The following is a 19,198-nucleotide window of genomic DNA, read 5'->3' on the forward strand; positions in this document are numbered from 1 at the left end:
GTCTTGAACTCCCGACCTCAGGTGATCTGCCTGCCTCAGCCTCCCAAAGTGCTGGGATTATAGGCGTGAGCCACTGTGCCTGGACTTGTTTTATTCTTGAGACAGAGTCTCGCTCTATCACGCAGGCTGTAGTACAGTGGTGTGATCTCGGCTCACTGCAACCTCCACCTCCCAGGCTCGAGCCATTCTCATGCCTCAGCCTCCCAAGTAGCTGGGACTACAGGCCTGCACCACCATGCCTGGCCAATTTTTTGTATTCTTAGTAGAGACTAGGTTTCGCCATGTTACCCAGGCTGGTCTTGAACTCCTGAGCTCAGGCAATCCGCCTGCCTCCACCTCCCAAACTGCTAGGATTACAGGCGTGAGCCACCGTACCCGACCATAAGTTCAAATTAATTAAAATTAAATAAAGTGGAAAATTCAGTTCCTCAGTCACATTTGCCATATATCAAGTGCTCCGTGGCTGTATGTGTCTAGTGGCTACCTTACTGGAGAGTAGAGATATAGAACATTTTCTAGGCCAGGTGCAGTGGTTCACGCCTGTAATCCCAGCACTTTGGGAGGCTGAGGCGGGTGGATCACCAGAGGTCAGGAGTTTGAGATTAGCCTGGCCAACAGGGTGAAACCCTATCTGTACTAAAAATACAAAAATTAGCCTGGCGTGGTGGCAAGCACCTGTAATCCCAGCTACTCGGCAGGCTGAGGCAAGAGAATCCCTTGAACCCGGGAGGCGGAGGTTGCAGTGAGTTGAGATCCCACCACTGTACTCTAGCCTGGGCGACAGAGCAAGACTCTGTCTCAGAAAAAAAAAAAAAGAAAGAATAGAGGGTGGTGATTTGGGGTACATGGTGTGAGGGGATGGCAGGATATGAAGGAAAGGGCAGCTGAGTAAAGCTCTTGGAGGTAAAACTCACAAAAATGTAGGGCCCCCTCTGACCTAGTCCATCTGCAATTTTTATTTTTAATTTTTTAATTTTTAATTTTTAGAAGAAATACGGACTTCAGTGAAGAGTTTTCCCTTTGGTACAAGTGAGACCCATGGAAACATCCCAACAACAATAAAAGGAGGCCTTTATCCACAAGGCCTAAAGAGAAAGCCAGGCTTGCTGTTGTGTGGCCACTCCAGGCCTAGGCAGGGCTGGACCTGTAGAAGGTACTCAGGAACTGCAGGTTTTGCATTTCCCCTTTGTGAAACAAACATGCATTCCCGCAAACTTCTGCCTCCCAGCCTCCTTGTAAGAGGCCCAAGTTTTTCTAGTCCTAGCTGGAAATCAATTTCATCTGCCTCAGGTCTCTGATGTAAATAATAATGCTGCTGATCCCTGTTACCTCACAGGCCTGGGCAACGAAAATGCCAAGAGCTGTAAAAGGTCTTGGAAAATTCAAAAAGGTGATGTATAAATGTAATAATTGATTATCATTTTGTGCTCAAGAATAAGCCATGGAAAACAAAATTAGGAAAGTAAGTCAATATCCCTAAAATATATGCATATAAAATTTTAAAAGAATGCAGTTCTTGCAAATGGTATTCAGGCATGGTCTACTGCTTTAGGGTCTCAATGCCCCTTTTCCCACCTCCACAAAACCCACCTGGGAGAGTTTACTGCACAGGAAGCCCAAATTCAGTCACCCCACCCCTCCTTTCCCAGAAAGGGAGGCAGGGCAGAGGCTCCAGGAGGAAGGGCTACATTTTGGCTGTAGAGTACAATAGGCATGCATCATGGGACGGTGGGGTTTATGAAATGTATATACAGACTCCTTGGATTGAGGGGCCCCGGCCAGGAGGCACTGAGCAAGGGAGGGATCCATCTTCCCCCTGGCTGGGAGCGGGGCTCTGGGGCAATCTCTAAGGGCTGCATGCATACCCCCAGGGAGAGGGGATAGCTGCCACTCCTGCCTCTGTTCTCCCAACCCAAACCAGAGAGGGTGCTGAGCAAGGAGAAAACAGGGTCCCAGAAGCCAAGAAGGTGTCAGCATCCCTGTCATTGAACTCAGGGACCCATGAACTCTTTTTTTTTTTTTTTTTTGAGATGGAATCTTGCTCTGTCGCCCAGGCAGGAGTGCAGTGGTACAATATTGGCTCACTGCACCCTCCACCTCTCGGGTTCAAGGGATTCTCCTGCCTCAGCCTCCTTAGTAACTACGATTATAGGTGCACACCACCACAGCCAGCTAATTTTGTATTTTTAGTAGAGGCGGGGTTTCGCCATGTTGGCCAGACCGGTCTTGAACTCCTGACCTGAAGTGATCCACCCGCCTTGGCCTCCCAAAGTGCTGAGATTACAGCGTGAGCCACCACATCTGGCATGAACTGTTTGCATAAAATATCTTCAGACCTAGGAGATGGTCAAAGGCACAAAGTTTAAACATAGGGTGGGGGTTGTGGAGGGGGTACAACACAGAGTTCAGGGGTGTGATTTGTTCCCCCTTGCCCAGAAGGGTGACTGCTCCACTGGGCCTATCACCACAGGACATTTTCCATGACAAGCACTCACCTTCTTGGGGAAGGGGCATCCGGTTGGCACAGGAAAGGCCTAGGTAAGGGACCACTGTGTCCATTAATACTTCGGGGATTAATGTTTGGGGAGCAGCAGGATTCTCCCCAGGTTCTGACTCAAACTCTCTCACTTAGCTGGATACTAAACCCAGTGTCCACACTACTCTCAGCTCTGACACAAGGCCAAACCCACAAAACACTCCCAAATGGGGTCCCGAGAGTTAGGGAATAGGGTGGAATCTTCTGGAAGAGAGTGCTGGGGCAGATCACAGTTTCGGCTCCACAGGTTGCTATAGATACAGTTCACTGCCTGCAGAGATGATGGGCCAGTGATTGTCCATGTGGTAGCTGATGAGGTGACTGACACTCTCTCTTTTTATTTATTTTTATTTTTATTTTTTTTGAGACGGAGTCTCGCTCTGTTGCCCAGGCTGGAGTGCAGTGGCACCATCTCGGTTCACTGCAAGCTCCGCCTCCCGGGTTTACGCCATTCTCCTGCCTCAACCTCCCGAGTAGCTGGGACTACAGGTGCCTGCCACCACGCCCAGCTAATTTTTTTTGTATTTTTAGTGGAGACGGGGTTTCACCATGTTAGCCAGGATGGTCTTGATCTCCTGACCTCGTCATCCGCCCACCTTGGCCTCCCAAAGTGCTGGGATTGACACTCTCAAAGCAGTGATCCTTTGTCCAAACCAGTCCTTCAGGGTCCACCCGTAGCAGGTGCTTGGGCTGCCCACTCTGCAAGCCAGTAAGCACATACTGGCCTTGGTCGTGCTCTCCTGCACCAAGAAGTCCCTGTGGAGCTGTGGCAATGCCTCAGCCTCTTGCTGACTCAGCTTCCCATGGAACCAGGGCTCCCCTTGGAGCTGCTCAGCCACGGACACCTCTGGGGAGGGGGAGGCACCCAAAGAGCATCTTTAAAGGGCTTCATGTCAAAGAGGTCCCAGGGTGCGCTGCCACTGATGGCAGGATGGGGGGCCCAGCACCACCTTCTGCTTGCTGGGCCTTGTCTAGGTTCTGGACGTTGACACAGGAGGGATCACTGGAGAGCTCTCTGCCTGCTGGACAGGGTGGTGGAGGTAGCATCTGTTTGTGGACTTTTGGATCTCCCCCAGCAGGCTGTCCCACAGGCAGCGTAGCTCCCAAGTGGCTGGGGGACCAGACACTGGGTGGAGTGGGTCAAGCAGCCTCTGAAGCAGCTTCTTCCCGAAGCCTCATGTCTACGAACTCCCCAAGAGGAGGTTCCTTCCCTGGGACGTCATTATAGTGCTAATGGTCAGGTGGCTCTTCCTCCTCCTCCTCATTCCAAGCTGATCCATCAAAGCCAGTCATCCTGTCATGGGGGTGACCAGTTGGGGTGGGTTCCTGAGGTATTGTTTGAAGCACAACTCGAAGGCCTGGTCAGTGGTGCTGATGACATCCTGGGAAGGCCTTTGGGACACTCCAGAATGTGGCAGGCTTTCTGATTCACAGGGTCTTTGGCAACGTAGGCAACATCCTCAGCTATGTCCCGTTGGCAGTCTGCGGCCATGAAGTTGAGGCTACTGGTGGAAACCGTGAGAGTGATCGGCATTCTAGCAAATTTCAGGTTACTCTTTCCCAGGATAGAGCTGAACAGGCAGCTACAGGGCTTTCTCCTCCTTGTCACCCTCTTAGCACCAGGCACAGCATCACACACCAGACTGATGGCCTGCCTCCCTGAGTGACCTGAGTTGGGTGTTGAAGTCGAGGGCACGCATTGATTGCAGGACCTCCATATAGCCCATGGAAGTGAGCCTGGGCCATTAGCATCCTCTGCAACAACAGCTGTGGATTGGAGCTAGCAAAATGAGGACGGGAAGGAAATGGTCTCAGTGGATGCAGAGCAGGGCCAAGAGGAAGAGCAAAGCAGGGCCTCATGGAATCTCCGCATCGCACTGCGGGCCCATTTGGTTCCAGATCACACCACTGCCTGCTTAGGTCACTACTCCAACTTTCTCCTCTGGCCCTGCCTTCCTATAGACACTTTATTATACTCACTTCTGGCCTCACTAACCCCTGACCCTCGCCCCCTGGGGTTTTTAACTTTCAGAGTTGCTCACATTGAGCCTACAGCAATTTGTCAATTACACTTCAGGTTTTCCTACAGTGGCACTGGTTCCTGTGGAGGTTGCTGCTTGTGAATTTCTGCTCCCATAAACTGTGATTCTCAGGCTGGGCATCGTGGCTCATGCCTGTAATCCCAACACTTTGGGAGGCTGAGGCAGGAGTATTGCTTGAGCCCAGGAGTTTGAGACCAGCCTGGACAACACAGGGAGACCTCATCTGTACCAAAAATTGAAAAATTAGCTGGGTGTGGTGGCTCGTGTTTGTAGTCCCAACTATTAGACAGGCTGAGACAGAAGAATTGCTTGAGCCCGGGTATTTGAGGCTGCAGTGAGCTATCATTGTGCCACTGTACTCCAGACAGAGCAAGAGCCTGTCTAAGAAAAAAATTGTGATTTTATCTGACTGGCTCACCAGTTTAGGGCACAACAATTTGCTGTGTGACCCCACTTCTCTGATGGACCTAACAAGAGTTGATTTTTCAGTTTTTTCAGCTTTTTACTTGTTTGAGTGTAGAGGTGATTTCCAAGTTCTTTACGTGTTAGACTGGAAACTTTCCTTCTTGGGTTTTTTTTTTTTTTTTTTTTTTTTTAAGAGGAAGTCTTGCTATGTTGCCCAAGCTAATCTTGAACCCCTGGGCTCATAATCCCAACTCCAAAGTGTTGGGATTACAGGCGTGAGCCACCTTGCCCAGTCGAAATCCTCTATTTCATTTTGAGTGAATTTGGCTGTTTGTGTCTTTCACTCTGTTTAAAAAATTATATAGGGGCTGGGTGTGGTAGCGCATGCCTATAATCCCAGCACTTTGGGAGGCCAAGGCAGCAGGATTGCTTGAGCCCAGGAGTTTGAGACCAGTCTGGGCAACATAGCAAGACCCTGTCTCTACAGAAAATACAAAAATTAGCCAAGGATAGTGCCCTCATGCCTGTGATCCCAGCGACTCAGGAGGCTGAGGCAGGAGGATCACTGGAACCCAGGAAGTTGAGGGTGCAATGAGCCATGATTGTTCCACTGCACTCCAGCGTGGATGACAGAGTAAGACCCTGTCTCAAAAGAAAAGAAAAAAGAAAAAAAAAATTCCCACACAGCACAGATGATAGGAATTTTTTTTATCCTGATGTATAGGAATTTTATTTTACTTTTTAATTTATTTAATTATTATTATTATTATTATTATTATTATTATTATTATTATTATTATTATTTTGAGACAGAGTTTCTCTCTTGTTGCCAAGGCTGGAGTGTAGTGGCCCGATCTCAGGTTACTGCAACCTCTGCCTCCCAGGCTCATGCAATTCTCCTGCCTCAGCCTCCCAAGTAGCTGGGATTACAGGGGCGCACCACTACCGCCGGCTAATTTTTGTATTTTTAGTAGAAACAGGGTCTCATCATGTTGGCCAGGCTGGTCTCAAATGCCTGGCCTCAAGCGATCCACCTGCCTCAGCCTCCCAAAGTGCTGGGATTCCAGGAGTGAGCCACCATGCCTGGCCAACAGAAATTTAACAATTTCATTTAAGTTGTCAAATGTATGGGTATTTATGTTTGTAGTACTCCTTTGTTATTCTTTTAATGTTTTTAGGGTCTGTAGTGATGTCTTCCTTTTCTGTTATTTATAGTTTCTCTTCTCTGTTTTTCTTGGTCAGTCTGACCAAAGGTTTATCAATTTTACTGATTTTTTTTGAAAGAACTAGCTTTTGGTTTCACCGACTTCCTCTACAGTTTGTTCTCAATTTCATTGATTTTTTTTTTTTTTTTTTTGCGACTCACTCAGTTACACAGGCTGGAGTGTAGTGGTGCTATCTCGGCTCACTGCAAACTCTGCCTCTCGGGTTCAAGCGGTTCCGCCATCTTAGCCTTGCAAGTAGCCAGGACTACAGGTGCGCACCACCATGCCCGGCTAATTTTTGTATTTTTATTAGAGATGGGGTTTCACCATGCTGGCCGGGCTGGTCTTGAACTCCCAACCTCAAGTGACCCACCTGCCTTGGCCTCCCAAAGTGCTAGGATTACAGACCTGAGCCACTGAGCCTGGCCAATTTCATTGTTTTCTATTCTGTCTTTATTATTTCCTTCCTTTTGTCTGCTTTGGGTTTAATTTGCTCATTTTTTTCTAGTTTCTTATAGCAGGAGTTTAGGTTATTGAGTTGAGATCTTTCTTATTTTCTTTTTCTTTCTTTCTTTCTTTTTTTTTTTTTGAGATGGAGTCTCACTCTGTTGACCTCAAATGATCCATCTGCCTTAGCCACCCAAAGTGCTGAGATTACAGGCATGAGCCACCTCACCTGGCCTCTTATTTTCCAATCTAGGTATTTAAGGCTCCGTTTCCCTCTAAGCACTACTTCATTGCATCTCACAAATTTTGATATGTTTTCATCTTCCTTTAGTTCAAAATATTTGCCAATTTCACTTATGACTTTAGCTTTGGTCTATGGGTTATTTAGAAGTGCATTGTTTTACTTTCCAAATACTTAGGGATTTGTGGCCTGGTGCTGTGGCTCATGCCTGTAATCGTAGCACTTTGCTAGGTGGGCAGATCATTTGAGGTCAGGAGTTTGAGAGCAGCCTGGCCAACATGGTAAAACCCCATCATCTCTATTAAAAATACAAAAATTAGCTGGTCATAGTGACACACACCTGTAATCCCAGTTACTTGGAAGAGTGAGGCAGGAGAATTGCTAAACCCAGGAGGTGGAGCTTGCAGTGAGCTGAGATTGCACCACTGCACTCCAGCCTGGGCAACAGAGAGAGACTCCATCTCAAAACAAACAAACAAAAACAAATATTTAAGGATTTGCTAGATGGCTTTCTGTTATTGATTTATAATTTAATAATGTTATGAACATAGGCTATGTTTTCTGTGATTTCCATTCTTTTAAATTTGTTAAGGTTTATGTTTGTGGCCCAGAATGTTGTCTATTTTAAGGTGAATGATCCATGGGCATTTGAAAATAATATGTATTCTGCTGTAGTTGGGTGGAGTGTCCCCCAAAGATAAATTAGGTCAAGTTGGTTTCTAGTGCTATTTAGGTGTTCTATATCCTTTGTGCTTTTCTGTGTACTAGTTCTATCGATTACTGAGAGAGTAGTGGTAGCTTCCTGCCATAATGGTAGAGTTATCTATTTCTCCTTTCAGTTCCATCGGTTTTAACTTCATGTATTTTGAAGTTTTGTTTAAAAAAATTATATAAGGGCCAGGTAGAATGACTCGTGCCTATAATCCCAGCACTTTGGGAGGTCGAGGGGATCGCTTGGGCCCAGGAGTTTGAGACCACCCTACGCAACATAGGAAGACCTTGTATCTACCAAATTTTATTTTATTTTATTTTATTATTTATTTATTTATTTATTTTTCCGAGACGGAGTCTTGCTCTGTCACCCAGGCTGGAGTGCAGTGGCGCAATCTCCGCTCACTGCAAGCTCTGCCGCCTCCGGGTTTACGCCATTCTCCTGCCTCAGCCTCCTGAGTAGCTGGGACTACAGACGCCCACCACCACGCCCGGCTAATTTTTGTGTATTTTCAGTAGAGACGGGGTTTCACCGTGTTCACCAGGATGGTCTCTATCTCCTGACCTCATGATTCGCCCGCCTCGGCCTCCCAAAGTGCTGGTATTACAGGTGTGAGCCACCGCGCCCGGCCTATTTTATTTTATTTTTTTGAGACGGAGTCCCACTCTGCCGCCCAGGCTTCAGTGCAGTGGCTGGATCTCAGCTCACTGCAAGCTCCGCCTCCCGGGTTTACGCCATTCTCCTGCCTCAGCCTCCCGAGTAGCTGGGACTACAGGCGCCCACCACCTCGCCTGGCTAGTTTTTTGTGTTTTTTGGTAGAGACAGGGTTTCACCTTGTTAGCCAGGATGGTCTCGATCTCCTGACCTCGTGATCCGCCCGTCTCGGCCTCCCAAAGTGCTGGGATTACAGGCTTGAGCCACCGCACCCGGCCTCAAATTTTATTTTTTAATTGACTGGGTGTGGTGATTGGTGCCTGTTGTCCTAGCTACTCCAGAGACTGAGGTAGGAGGATTACTTCAGCCTGGGAAGTTGAGGCTGCAGTGAGCCGTCATTGAGCCACTGTACTCCAGCCTAGGTGACAGAGTGAGACACTCTAAAATTAAAGAAAAAAAAATACACACACGTATACAGACATGCCCTATTTTAAAATATATGTAAGGTAGGCTGGGTGCGGTGGCTCACACCTGTTGATCCCAGCACTTTGGGAGCTTGAGGCGGGTGAAATCACTTGAGTCCAAGAGTTCAAGACCAGCTTGGGCAACATGATGAAACCCCACCTCTACCAAAAATAAAAAAAATTAGCTGGGCGTGGTAGAACACACCTGTAGTCCCAGCTACTAGGGAGGCTGAGGTGGGAAAATCACTTGAGCCCAGGAGGTGGAGGTTGCAGTGAGCCAAGATCGTGCCACTGCACTCCAGCCTGGGAGACAGAGCGAGACCCTGTCTCGAAAAAAAAAAAAAGAAGAAGAAAGAAAGAAAAATATGTATGTAAATTAGTGTTCACATATAATAAATCTGGAGGAATATACTCTAAATTATTAACAGTGATTACTGGAGATTTTTTTTTGTTTTTTTAGAGACAGCCTCCCACTCTGCCTTACTCTGCTGGTGAGCAGCGGTGCCATCATAGCTCACTGCAGCCTCAAAGTCCTGGGCTCAAGTGATCCTCCCACCTTAGCCTCTTGAGTAGTAGCTGGGACTACAGGTGAGCACCACTACACCTGGCTAATTTTTAAATTTTTAGCAGACACAAAGTCTCACCATGTTGCCCAGGCTGGTCTTGAACTCCTGACCTCAAGTGATCCTCCTGCCTTGGCCTCCCAAAGTATTGGCATTACAGGCATGAGCCACCACACTTGGCCAAATTATTAGAGATTTTTATTCTCTATGTTAGATCATTCTGTAGGTATTTTATACATGTATTATTTTTGAAATCAGAAAATACAAAGATATGTTTTAAAGGAAAGAGAGAGACGATTTGATGTGTGTGAGTGTGAATGTGTCCCCCCAGCCTGCAAAGCATTTTCTGGTCCATCTTGGGAAAAAGTCAGCTGAGCACTCCTGCTGGACCCTCAGACCACAACCCACACCTCCTGCTTCTGCTTCCTCACCCGGCCCTCCCTTCCTCACCTCCTGTCAGCTGGCTTTGGGCCCAGGTACATGGGGAAGAAACAACCTTCTGAGGTCACCATGTGGTCTGCCAACCCAGTAGGCTTTCCATGATGTCGCTTCACTCTGCTGAGCAAATTTCACCCATTTCTCTTCAGGCTACTTCTCACATATATTCCATTTCCTAGACTCTATTCCTTCAAGATATTCCACCTCTCTCATCACTGGGACAGTTACTACTTGTCCTTGGGGAGTCAGATCAAATGTCTCTGCCTCTAAGAAGCCCTGCCTAACTCCAGCTCCCTCTGCTGCTGCCACTCCCTGCACAATACTAGTGTTTTCTTTTGTTTTGTTTTTGAGACAAAGTCTCACTCCGTCACCCAGGCTGGGGTGCAGTGGTGCGATCACGGCTCACTGTAGCCTTGACCTCCTGGACTCAAGTGATCCTCCCACTGCAGCCTCTTGAATACTGACTATAGGTGCGAGCCATCAAGCCCGGCTATTTTTTTTTTTTTTTTTTTTTGGAGACAGGGTTTTGCCACGTTGCCCAGGCTAGTCTCAAACTCCTGGGCTCAAGGCATCTGCCCACCTCAGCCCCTCCCAAGGTGCTGGGTTTACAGGCGTGAGCGCCATGGCCAGCCAGTGCTTGCTCTTGATGAATGTCAGGCTCCCATACTGACTGCAGGCCCTATGACAGCATGGGCTATGTCCACCTGCCTCTGCTACTGACTCACTAACATGCACAGATTCCCAATTTGCCTCCTGACAGCGAATTCCTCCTGTATGAATTCACTTCCAGGTGAATCACTTTAATCATGTCACTTCCCAGCCCAAGAACCTGCAAGAATCCCTAGTGCCTCCTGAATCAAGTCCAAACCCTTCTTGGCAGTTAGGATTCTTCAAACCTGACCTTGCTTTCCCCATCTTATATGAACCTGTTCTAGAAGGACCTACCTCAGCAGTCAAGCCTTCCCTGTGCTGTCCATACACCATTCCTACCTCCCTGTCCTTGGCCAAACCACTCCCCTACCTACCTGGGAGTTGCCCCTCCCTCCATTATCCCTGACCTTAGAGACCAACTTGAATTCCCTTTTGTTTTTTTGAGACGGAGTTTTGCTCTTGTCACCCAGGCTGGAGTGCAGTGGCACGATCTCATCTCCGCTCACTGCAACCTCCACCTCCCAGGTTCAAGCAATTGTCCTGCCTCAGCCTCCCAAGTAGCTGGGATTACAGGTGCATGCCCCCACACCCAACTATTTTTGTATTTTTAGTAGAGACAGGGTTTTGCCATGTTGGTCAGGCTGGTCTCGAACTCCTGACCTCAGGTGATCCGCCCACCTCAGCCTCCCAAAGTGCTGGGATTACAGGTGTGAGCCACTGTGCACACCCCCATCTTGAATTCTATCCAGTGTCCAAAGTCTAGTTCCTCTTCTCCAGAAGCCTTCTGTCTCTGGACTACATGAGCTTGATGGCACAGAGGTGTAGAAGGACACCAGGCTCTTGGTCAAACAGCCGTGCGCCTGAATCCCACCCTGCCTCTTAGAAGCCATATGACCTATGGTGAGTTCCTTATCTTCTCTGTGCTTCAGTTTCTTTATCACTAAAATGGGGCTAGAACTGACCTCACAGGGTTATTGTGAGAAGGAAAAGAGTAAGAACACGGAAAGCACCTGGAACTGTGCCTAGCACATAGTATGTGCTCAATAAATACTAAAAGCTACTTCTTCAGCTCATTCTGCTCTCTGCCCTCTCAATTTCCACAGCTCATATCCCTGTAGCCTGCCAACCCTGGGTCACATCCTGTCACACAGCCCTAGAACTGTTCCATATGATCAGCAAAACTGAGAACCCAGACCCCCCATTTACAAAGAGACAGAAACAAACCTCCCAAATATGACACACCTTGTTAGCAGTGATCAGAAGAGAAAACGGTTTATTACCCAGCCTGGGAGTGACACCATCCCCCACCCAACAACTCTCAACAACTTGATAGGGCCCAAAGAGGGAAGGGGCCTAGAAGACTGAGAGCAGAAGAGAAAGGTGAGGCTAGCCAGGCGTGGTGGCTCATGCCTGTAATCCCAGCACTTTGGGACGTCCAGGCGGGCAGATCACCTGAGGTCAGGAGTTTGCCAGCCTGGTCAACATGGTGAAACCCTATCTCTACTAAAAATACAAGACTTAGTACAGCATGGTGGGGGGTGCCTGTATTCTCAGTTTCTTGAGGGGCTGAGGCAAGAGAATCGCTTGAACCCGGGAGGCGGAGGTTGTAGTGAGCCGAGACCATGCCACCATGCTCTTGCACTCCAGCCTGGGCGACAAGAGCCAAACTCCGTCAAAAAAACAAAAAAACAAAAAATGAGAAAGGTGAGACCTTTAGATGATGGGAGCCGGGTACGTTGGCTCACGCCTGTAATCCCAGCACTTTGGCAGGCCAAGATGGGCGGATCACAAGGTCAGGAGTTCAAGACCAGCCTGGTCAATACGGTGAAACCCCATCTCTACTAAAAATACAAAAATTAGCTAGGCGTGGTGGTGGGTGCCTGTAGTCCCAGCTACTCAGGAGGCTGAGGCAGGAGAATTGCTTGAACCTGGGTGAGCCGAGATAGCACTACTGCACTCCAGCCTGGGTGACAGAGCGAGAGACGATAGGGATCTTGAGGGCTGCCCTCATGAATGAACTAATTCATTCATAATTGATGGTTAGAGGAGGACTGGTAGCTTTATAAGAAGAAGAGAAACCTGAATTAGCATTTCAGCAAGCTCAGCCCCCTGACCATGTGATGTGATGCCCTGCATGGCCACAGGGCACCAGAAAGAGTTTCCAAGTTCCAGGCTCTGCCTCTCTCCAATAAAGAGGAGTGGGGTTCCTATCCCTGGTTCTTAGCCTTTAAGACCTCTCCCAAGTTTCCGACCCCACCCTGGCCTCAACACTGGACTTAGGGTGCGGTCTTCCCATAAACTGTGCTAGGAACAGGGGTTGGGGTGTAGGTGGGAGGAGGAAAGAAATGCTCAACCTAAAGTCCCTGCTTCTGGGATCTTCCACTCAGTTGGGAGAGATTAGACATGGATAAGCAACAAAAACCAAAATGGAGAGTGCCGCACAACTGTAAGAATAAATATAGGCCTGCATGGTGCCTCACTCCTGTAGTTCCAGAACTTTGGGAGGCTGAGGTGGGAGGATCGCTTGAGCTCAGGAATTTGAGATCAGCCTGGGCAACATGGCGAGACTCCATCTCTATAAAAAATACAAAACTTAGGCCGGGTGCGGTGGCCTGTAACCCCAGCACTTTGGGAGGCCAAGACAGGCGGATCACGAGGTCAGGAGATCGAGACCATCCTGTTTAACATGGTGAAACCCCGTCTCTAGCAAAAAAAAATACAAAAAACTAGCCGGGCGTGGTGGTGGGCACCTGTAGTCCCCGCTACTCGGGAGGCTGAGGCAGGAGAATGGCATGAACTCGGGAAGTGGAGCTTGCAGTGAGCTGAGATCCGGCCACTGCACTCCAGCCTGGGCAGCAGAGCTAGACTCCGTCTCAAAACAAACAAACAAAACTTAGCCAGGTGTGGTGGTGTGTGCCTATAGTCCCAGTTACTAGGGAGGCTGAAGTGGGAGGATCCCTTTAGCCTGGGAGGTGGAGGTTGCAGTGAGCCGAGATCACACCATTGCATTCTGGCCTGGGCAAAAGAGCGACAGAGTGAGATCCTTTCAAAAAAAAAAAGAATAAATATAAACCTAGGGCTTGGAAGCCCAGGAGTGGGAGCCTTCGGGGACATAAAGGATAAAGGAAGAGGTAGCATTCCAGCCTCAGCCTTTGGACTTGTTAGGATAGATGATCTTTCTCATTAAAATGAGACCAGGCAGGGTGGCTCATGCCTGTAATCCCAGCACTTTGGGAGGCCAAGGTGGGCGGATCACTTGAGGTCAGGCGTTCATGGCCAGCCTGGCCAACATGGTGAAAACCTGTCTCTCCTAAAAAAATACAAAAATTAGCCAGGTTCACAGCTACTTGGGAGGCTGAGGCATGAGAATTGCTTGAACCCGGGAGGTGGAGGTTGCAGTGAGCTGAGATCGCACCACTGCACTCCAGCCTGGGTGACAGAGCGAAACTCCATTTCAAATTAAAAAAAAAAAAAAGATATGCCAACAACATTAGAAACATTTAAGCAATCTCAATCAAATTTCCAATTGAATGTTTTGGAAGACTACAATAAGAGTAAGAATAAAGGCCCTCATTATAGCTAAATTATCTTTATGAAAAAGAATGAAGAGGCGTTTGGTTGGAAACATTTTAGTCTGCTTTGAATATCGCTGGCTTCTTCCCGTTTTGGGGCCTCTTTGAAGTTAGGCAGGGCCACATGACTAGTTCTGGTCAAAGGGCTATAAGCACAGTGACTTCATCATTGCCCAACTCAGGCATTTAAGAGCTTGTGTGCATCCTCCAGCCCTTTCTTCTTCTGCCAAAGTGACCTGGAAGTCATATATTTCAGTTTCGCCATAGATATAATCAGCTTGGATCCATGGGCCCCATATGAAGGAAGCTGCCATGGACAAATGCAGTGGATCTTGTGTAAGTGGGAGATAAACATTCATGGATTAAGCCACTGAGATTTGGGGTTATCACCACAAGATGATCTACCCTATCTTAATACAAGGAGGACTTGGTCTACCAGATATTAAGGCCTTCTCTAAAACTTTGGTAATAAAAAAGAGCCGTGAAATAGTCTGAAGAAACACAATGGAGAAGACAGAGACAGGACCCCATATATGAGATGTTTTTTTTTTTAGACGGAGTTTTGCTCTTGTCGCCCAGGCTGGAGTGCAGTGGTGTGATCTTGGCTCACTGCAACCTCTGCCTCCCGAGTTCAAGTGATTCTCCTGCTTCAGCCTCCTGAATAGATTCTCCGTACTCAGCCTCCTGAGTAGCTGGGATTACAGGCGCCCGCCACCACACCCAGCTAATTTTTCTATTTTTAGTAGAGATGGGGTTTCACCATATTGGCCAGGCTGGTCTCGAGTTCCTGACCTTGTGATCCGCCCATCTTGGCCTCCCAAAGTGCTGGGATTACAGGCGTGAGCCATCGCACCCAGAGAGAGGTAGGGCTTTTATTTATTTTTTTTTTTTTGGTGGGGGAGGGAGTTTTGCTCTTGTTGCCCAGGCTGGAGTGCAATGGTGCAATCTTGGCTCACTGCAACCTCCGCCTCCCTGGTTCAAGCGATTCTCCTGCCTCAGCCTCCCGAATAACTGGGATTACAGGCATGTGCCACCATGCCCAGCTAATTTTGTATTTTTAGTAGAGATGGGGTTTCTCCATGTTGGTCAGGCTGGTCTTGAACTCCCGACCTCAGGTGATCTGCCCACCTTGGCCTCCCAAAGTGCTGGATTACAGGTGTAACCCACTGCGCCAGCCAAGAGGTAAGACTCTAAGAGATGATTGGGTCATGAAGGCTCTGCCTTCATGAATGGACTAATCCATTCATGGATTAATGAATTAATGGGTTAATGGATTAGTGAGTTATCATGGGAGGGGAACTGGTGGCTTTGTAAGAAAAGAAAGGCCAGGCGTGGTGGCTCAAGCCTGTAATCCCAACACTTTGGGAGGCCGAGGTGGGAGGATCGCTTGAGCCAGGGAGTTGGAGACCAGCCTGGGCAACGTGGCAAGACCCTGTCTCTACAAAAAAAATTTAGTTGGGCATGGTGGCAAGTGCCTGTGGTCCCAGCTTCCCGGGAGGCTGAGGCGGGAGGATCCCTTGAGCCTGGGAGGTGGGGGCTGTAATGAGCTGTGATTGTGCCACTGTACTCCAGCCAGGGTGAGAGTGAGATCCCGTCTCAAAAGAAAAAAAAAAAAAAAAGAAACGAAGAAAAAATAAAAGAGGAAACAACAGATCAAGATATAGAATCTAATGCTGATTACATATAGAAATACACATAAGACAAACCAAGTGTAAAGGTACATTTTGAGACAATTTAAAAATGTTGGTTACGGATTAGATATGAGATGATATGAAGGTATTACTGCTAATTTTGTTGGGTGTGATAGCATTGTGGTTAGGTTCAATGAGGGGGGCATGCATAGCTAAATAATATAGGGGTGAAATGGCATGAAGTCTGGGATTTAAAGTATTTCGGCAAAGGGAAAAAAGAGGAAGATAAAGCAAATGTATTTTAGGCAAATATTTTTTTTTTTTTTTTTTTTTTGAGACGGAGTCTCGCTCTGTCGCCCAGGCTGGAGTGCAGTGGCCCGATCTCGGCTCACTACAAGCTCCGCCTCCCGGGTTCACGCCATTCTCCTGCCTCAGCCTCCCGAGTAGCTGGGACCACAGGCGCCCGCCATCTCGCCCGGCCAGTTTTTTTATTTTTAGTAGAGACGGGGTTTCACTGTGTAGACCAGGATGGTCTCGATCTCCTGACCTCGTGATCCACCCGTCTCGGCCTCCCAAAGTGCTGGGATTACAGGCTTGAGCCACCGCGCCCGGCCTAGGCAAATATTTAAGCAAGATTTCAACACACAATTTTGATAATTTTTGTTTTTATTTTATTATTATTATTTATTATTATTATTTTGACAGAATCTTGCTCTGTCACCCAGGATGGAGTGCAGTGATGCCATCTAGGCTCACTGCAACCTCTGCCTCCTGGGTTCAAGCGATTCTCCTGTCTCAGCCTCCTGAGTAGCTGGGATTACAGGCACATGCAACCATGCCCAACTGATTTTTTTTTTTTTTTTGAGACAATGTCTTGCTCTGTCTCCAGGCTGGAGTGCAGTGGCGCAATCTCGGCTCACTGCAACCTCTGCCTTCTGGGTTCAAGTGATTCTCCTGCCTCAGCCCCCTGAGTAGCTGGGAATACAGGCATGTGCCACCACGCCGAGCTAATTTTTGTATTTTTAGTAGAGACGGGGTTTCACCGTGCTGGCCAGATGGTCTCGATCTCTTGACCTCGTGATCTGCCTGCCTCGGCCTCCCAAAGTGCTGGGATTACAGGTGTGAGCCACCTTGCCCAGACTAATTTTTGTATTTTTTAGTAGAGACGGGGTTTTGCCATTTTGGCCAGGCTGGTCTTGAATTCCTGACCTCAAGTGATCCTCCTGCCTCAGCCTCCCAAAGTGCTGGGATTACAGTGTGAGCCACTGCGCCCGACCTATTTTATTATTTTTTAAAGAGAATAAGTTTGACTCTGTTGTCCAGGCTGGCATGCAGTGGCATGATCTTAGCTCACTGCAGCCTTGAACTCCTGGGCTCAAGCAATCCTCCCTCCTCAGCCTCCCAAGGTGCTGGGATTACAGACATTAGCCACCACACCCAGATGATAATTTCTGAATTTGACAGATGAGTATATTGGGATTCTTCCTCTACTTTTGTGTATAAAAATTTTCATAATAAAATTTTAAAAAACAGCAATGACGCATGTTTTCAAGAACCCATTCACATAAAAAGAAACAAATTAAGCAAGTTAAAATGGTTGCTGTGGAGGGGGAATAAAATAGGTGTAGGGAATGAGGACAAAAGGGGAGCAGGCCGGGTGTGGTGGCTCATGCCTGTAATCCAGGCACTTTGGGAGACTGAGGCAGGAGGATCACTTGAGGTCAGTCAGGAGTTTGAGGCCAGCCTAGGCAACATGGTGAAAACTCATCTGTACTAAAAAATACAAAAATTAGCTAGGCATGGTGGTGGGCCCCTGTAATCCCAGCTTCTCAGGAGGCTGAGGCAGGAGAATCGCTTAAACCCAGGAGGCAGAGATTGCAGTGAGCCAAGATCGTGCCACTGAACTCCAGCCTGGGTGACAGAGCAAGACTCTGTCTCAAAAAAAAAAAAAAAAAAAAAAAGAGGTCTGGGCGTGGTGGCTCACACCTGTAATCCCAGCACTTTGGGAGGCCGAGGCAGGCGGATCACGAGGTCAGGAGATCGAGACCATCCTGGCTAACACGGTGAAACCTTGTCTCTACTAAAAATACAAAAACTAGCCCGGCGAGGTGGCGGGCGCCTGTAGTCCCAGCTACTCAGGAGGCTGAGGCAGGAGAATGGCGTAAACCCGGGAGGCGGAGCTTGCAGTGAGCTGAGATCCGGCCACTGCACTCCAGTCCGAACGACAGAGCGAGACTCCGCCTCAAAAAAAAAAAAAAAAAAAAAAAAAAGACGGATGAAGAAAAGAAGAAATGGAATGAGAAAAGGAAGAAGGAAAGGAAACAAGAATAGTTGATGATAACCTGCCCTGACCTCAGGAGGATGACTAATTTAACCCTCTGCACCTAAAGTCCACAAGGAGAAAAAGAAAATGATATCTCCTATAACTCTGTCATGGTGGCATTTTAACTTTTTCTGTCTAAGCCTCGAACCCTCACTCCTGTGCACCCTACTATATATTTCTATGTGGCTGTCATCATGAGGAACACATCACTATGAATTTTTGCCTATGAAAATGCCAGCACTGGGCCAGAACTTCTGGATATATGATATCATTTTATCCGCTTAACAACATTGTAAGGTGAGTATCATTATCTCTATTTTACAGATACATGTAACCTCAGAGATCAGGTTATTCATCCAACTTCTACTATTAATAAATTACAAAGCTGGCACTTTGGGAGGCCAAGGTAGGATGATTGCTTGAGGCCAGGAATTCAAAACCAGCCTAGGCAACATAATGAGACCCCATCTATACAAAACAAAATGAAAAAATAAATCACAAAGCTGGTGTTCCAAACACCTTGGCCTCAAAGGCCCAGGGTCATGTGATGCCATTAAGTTGATCCAATAGCTTCCTCATAATTATTCTTATTAAGGTCTGCCTAGTGGTCCATTGTATCGATGGAGGGTAATTTACTGTAATTTACTAACTGCTGTCCTATTTCTGAGTATTTGGGCTCTTTCTAGCTTTCTGCTCACATAGATAGTCCTATAAATTATCTTCAGGTCCAGAGCTTTCTGAGCCTGTTGAATTACTTCCTTATCAGGGTGGGGTTCCTTTGTGTTCACACACAAATGTTGACCTCATTACAGAAGTTCATTCTCGTTGACATGGTTTTCACAAAAGAGTTGAATGGGCAAGCAGGAGTTAAAACCCAGAGACGGGCAAGATGCAGTGGCTCACACCTGTAATCCCAGCATTTTGGGAAGCCGAGGTAGGTGGATCACATGAGGACATTAGGATCACGTTAGTTCAGGGCCAGCCTGGCTAACATGGTGAAACCCCGTCTCTACTAAAAATACAAAAATTAGCCGGGGTGGTGGCTCATGCCTGTAATCCCAGCTACTCAGGAGGCTGAGGCAGGAGAATTGCTGGAACCCGGGAGGTGGAGGTTGCAGTGAGCTGAGATCTTGCCGCTGCACTCCAGCCTGGGCCACAAGAGTGAAACTCCATCTCAAAACAAAACAAAACAAAACAAAACAAAAACAAACAAAAAAAAACTCCCCCAAAAACCCAGAGACTGTGTGTGTGTGCGCGCGTGTCTGTGTGTGTGTGTGTGTGTGCGCGTGTCTGTGTGTGCGTGTGCGCGTGTCT

At 47.7% G+C, this 19,198-nt stretch overlaps 1 pseudogene; it reads right to left on the reverse strand.

Annotated features, from left to right (window-relative positions):
• Nucleotides 1–2,763: 2,763 nt before the first annotated feature.
• On the reverse strand, nt 2,764–4,263 carry LOC111525834 (annotated as a pseudogene).
• Between the last annotated feature and the right edge of the window lie 14,935 nt (nt 4,264–19,198).

Source organism: Piliocolobus tephrosceles, chromosome 16 (genome assembly GCF_002776525.5).
Source record: "Piliocolobus tephrosceles isolate RC106 chromosome 16, ASM277652v3, whole genome shotgun sequence".
Lineage (NCBI taxonomy): Eukaryota > Metazoa > Chordata > Mammalia > Primates > Cercopithecidae > Piliocolobus > Piliocolobus tephrosceles.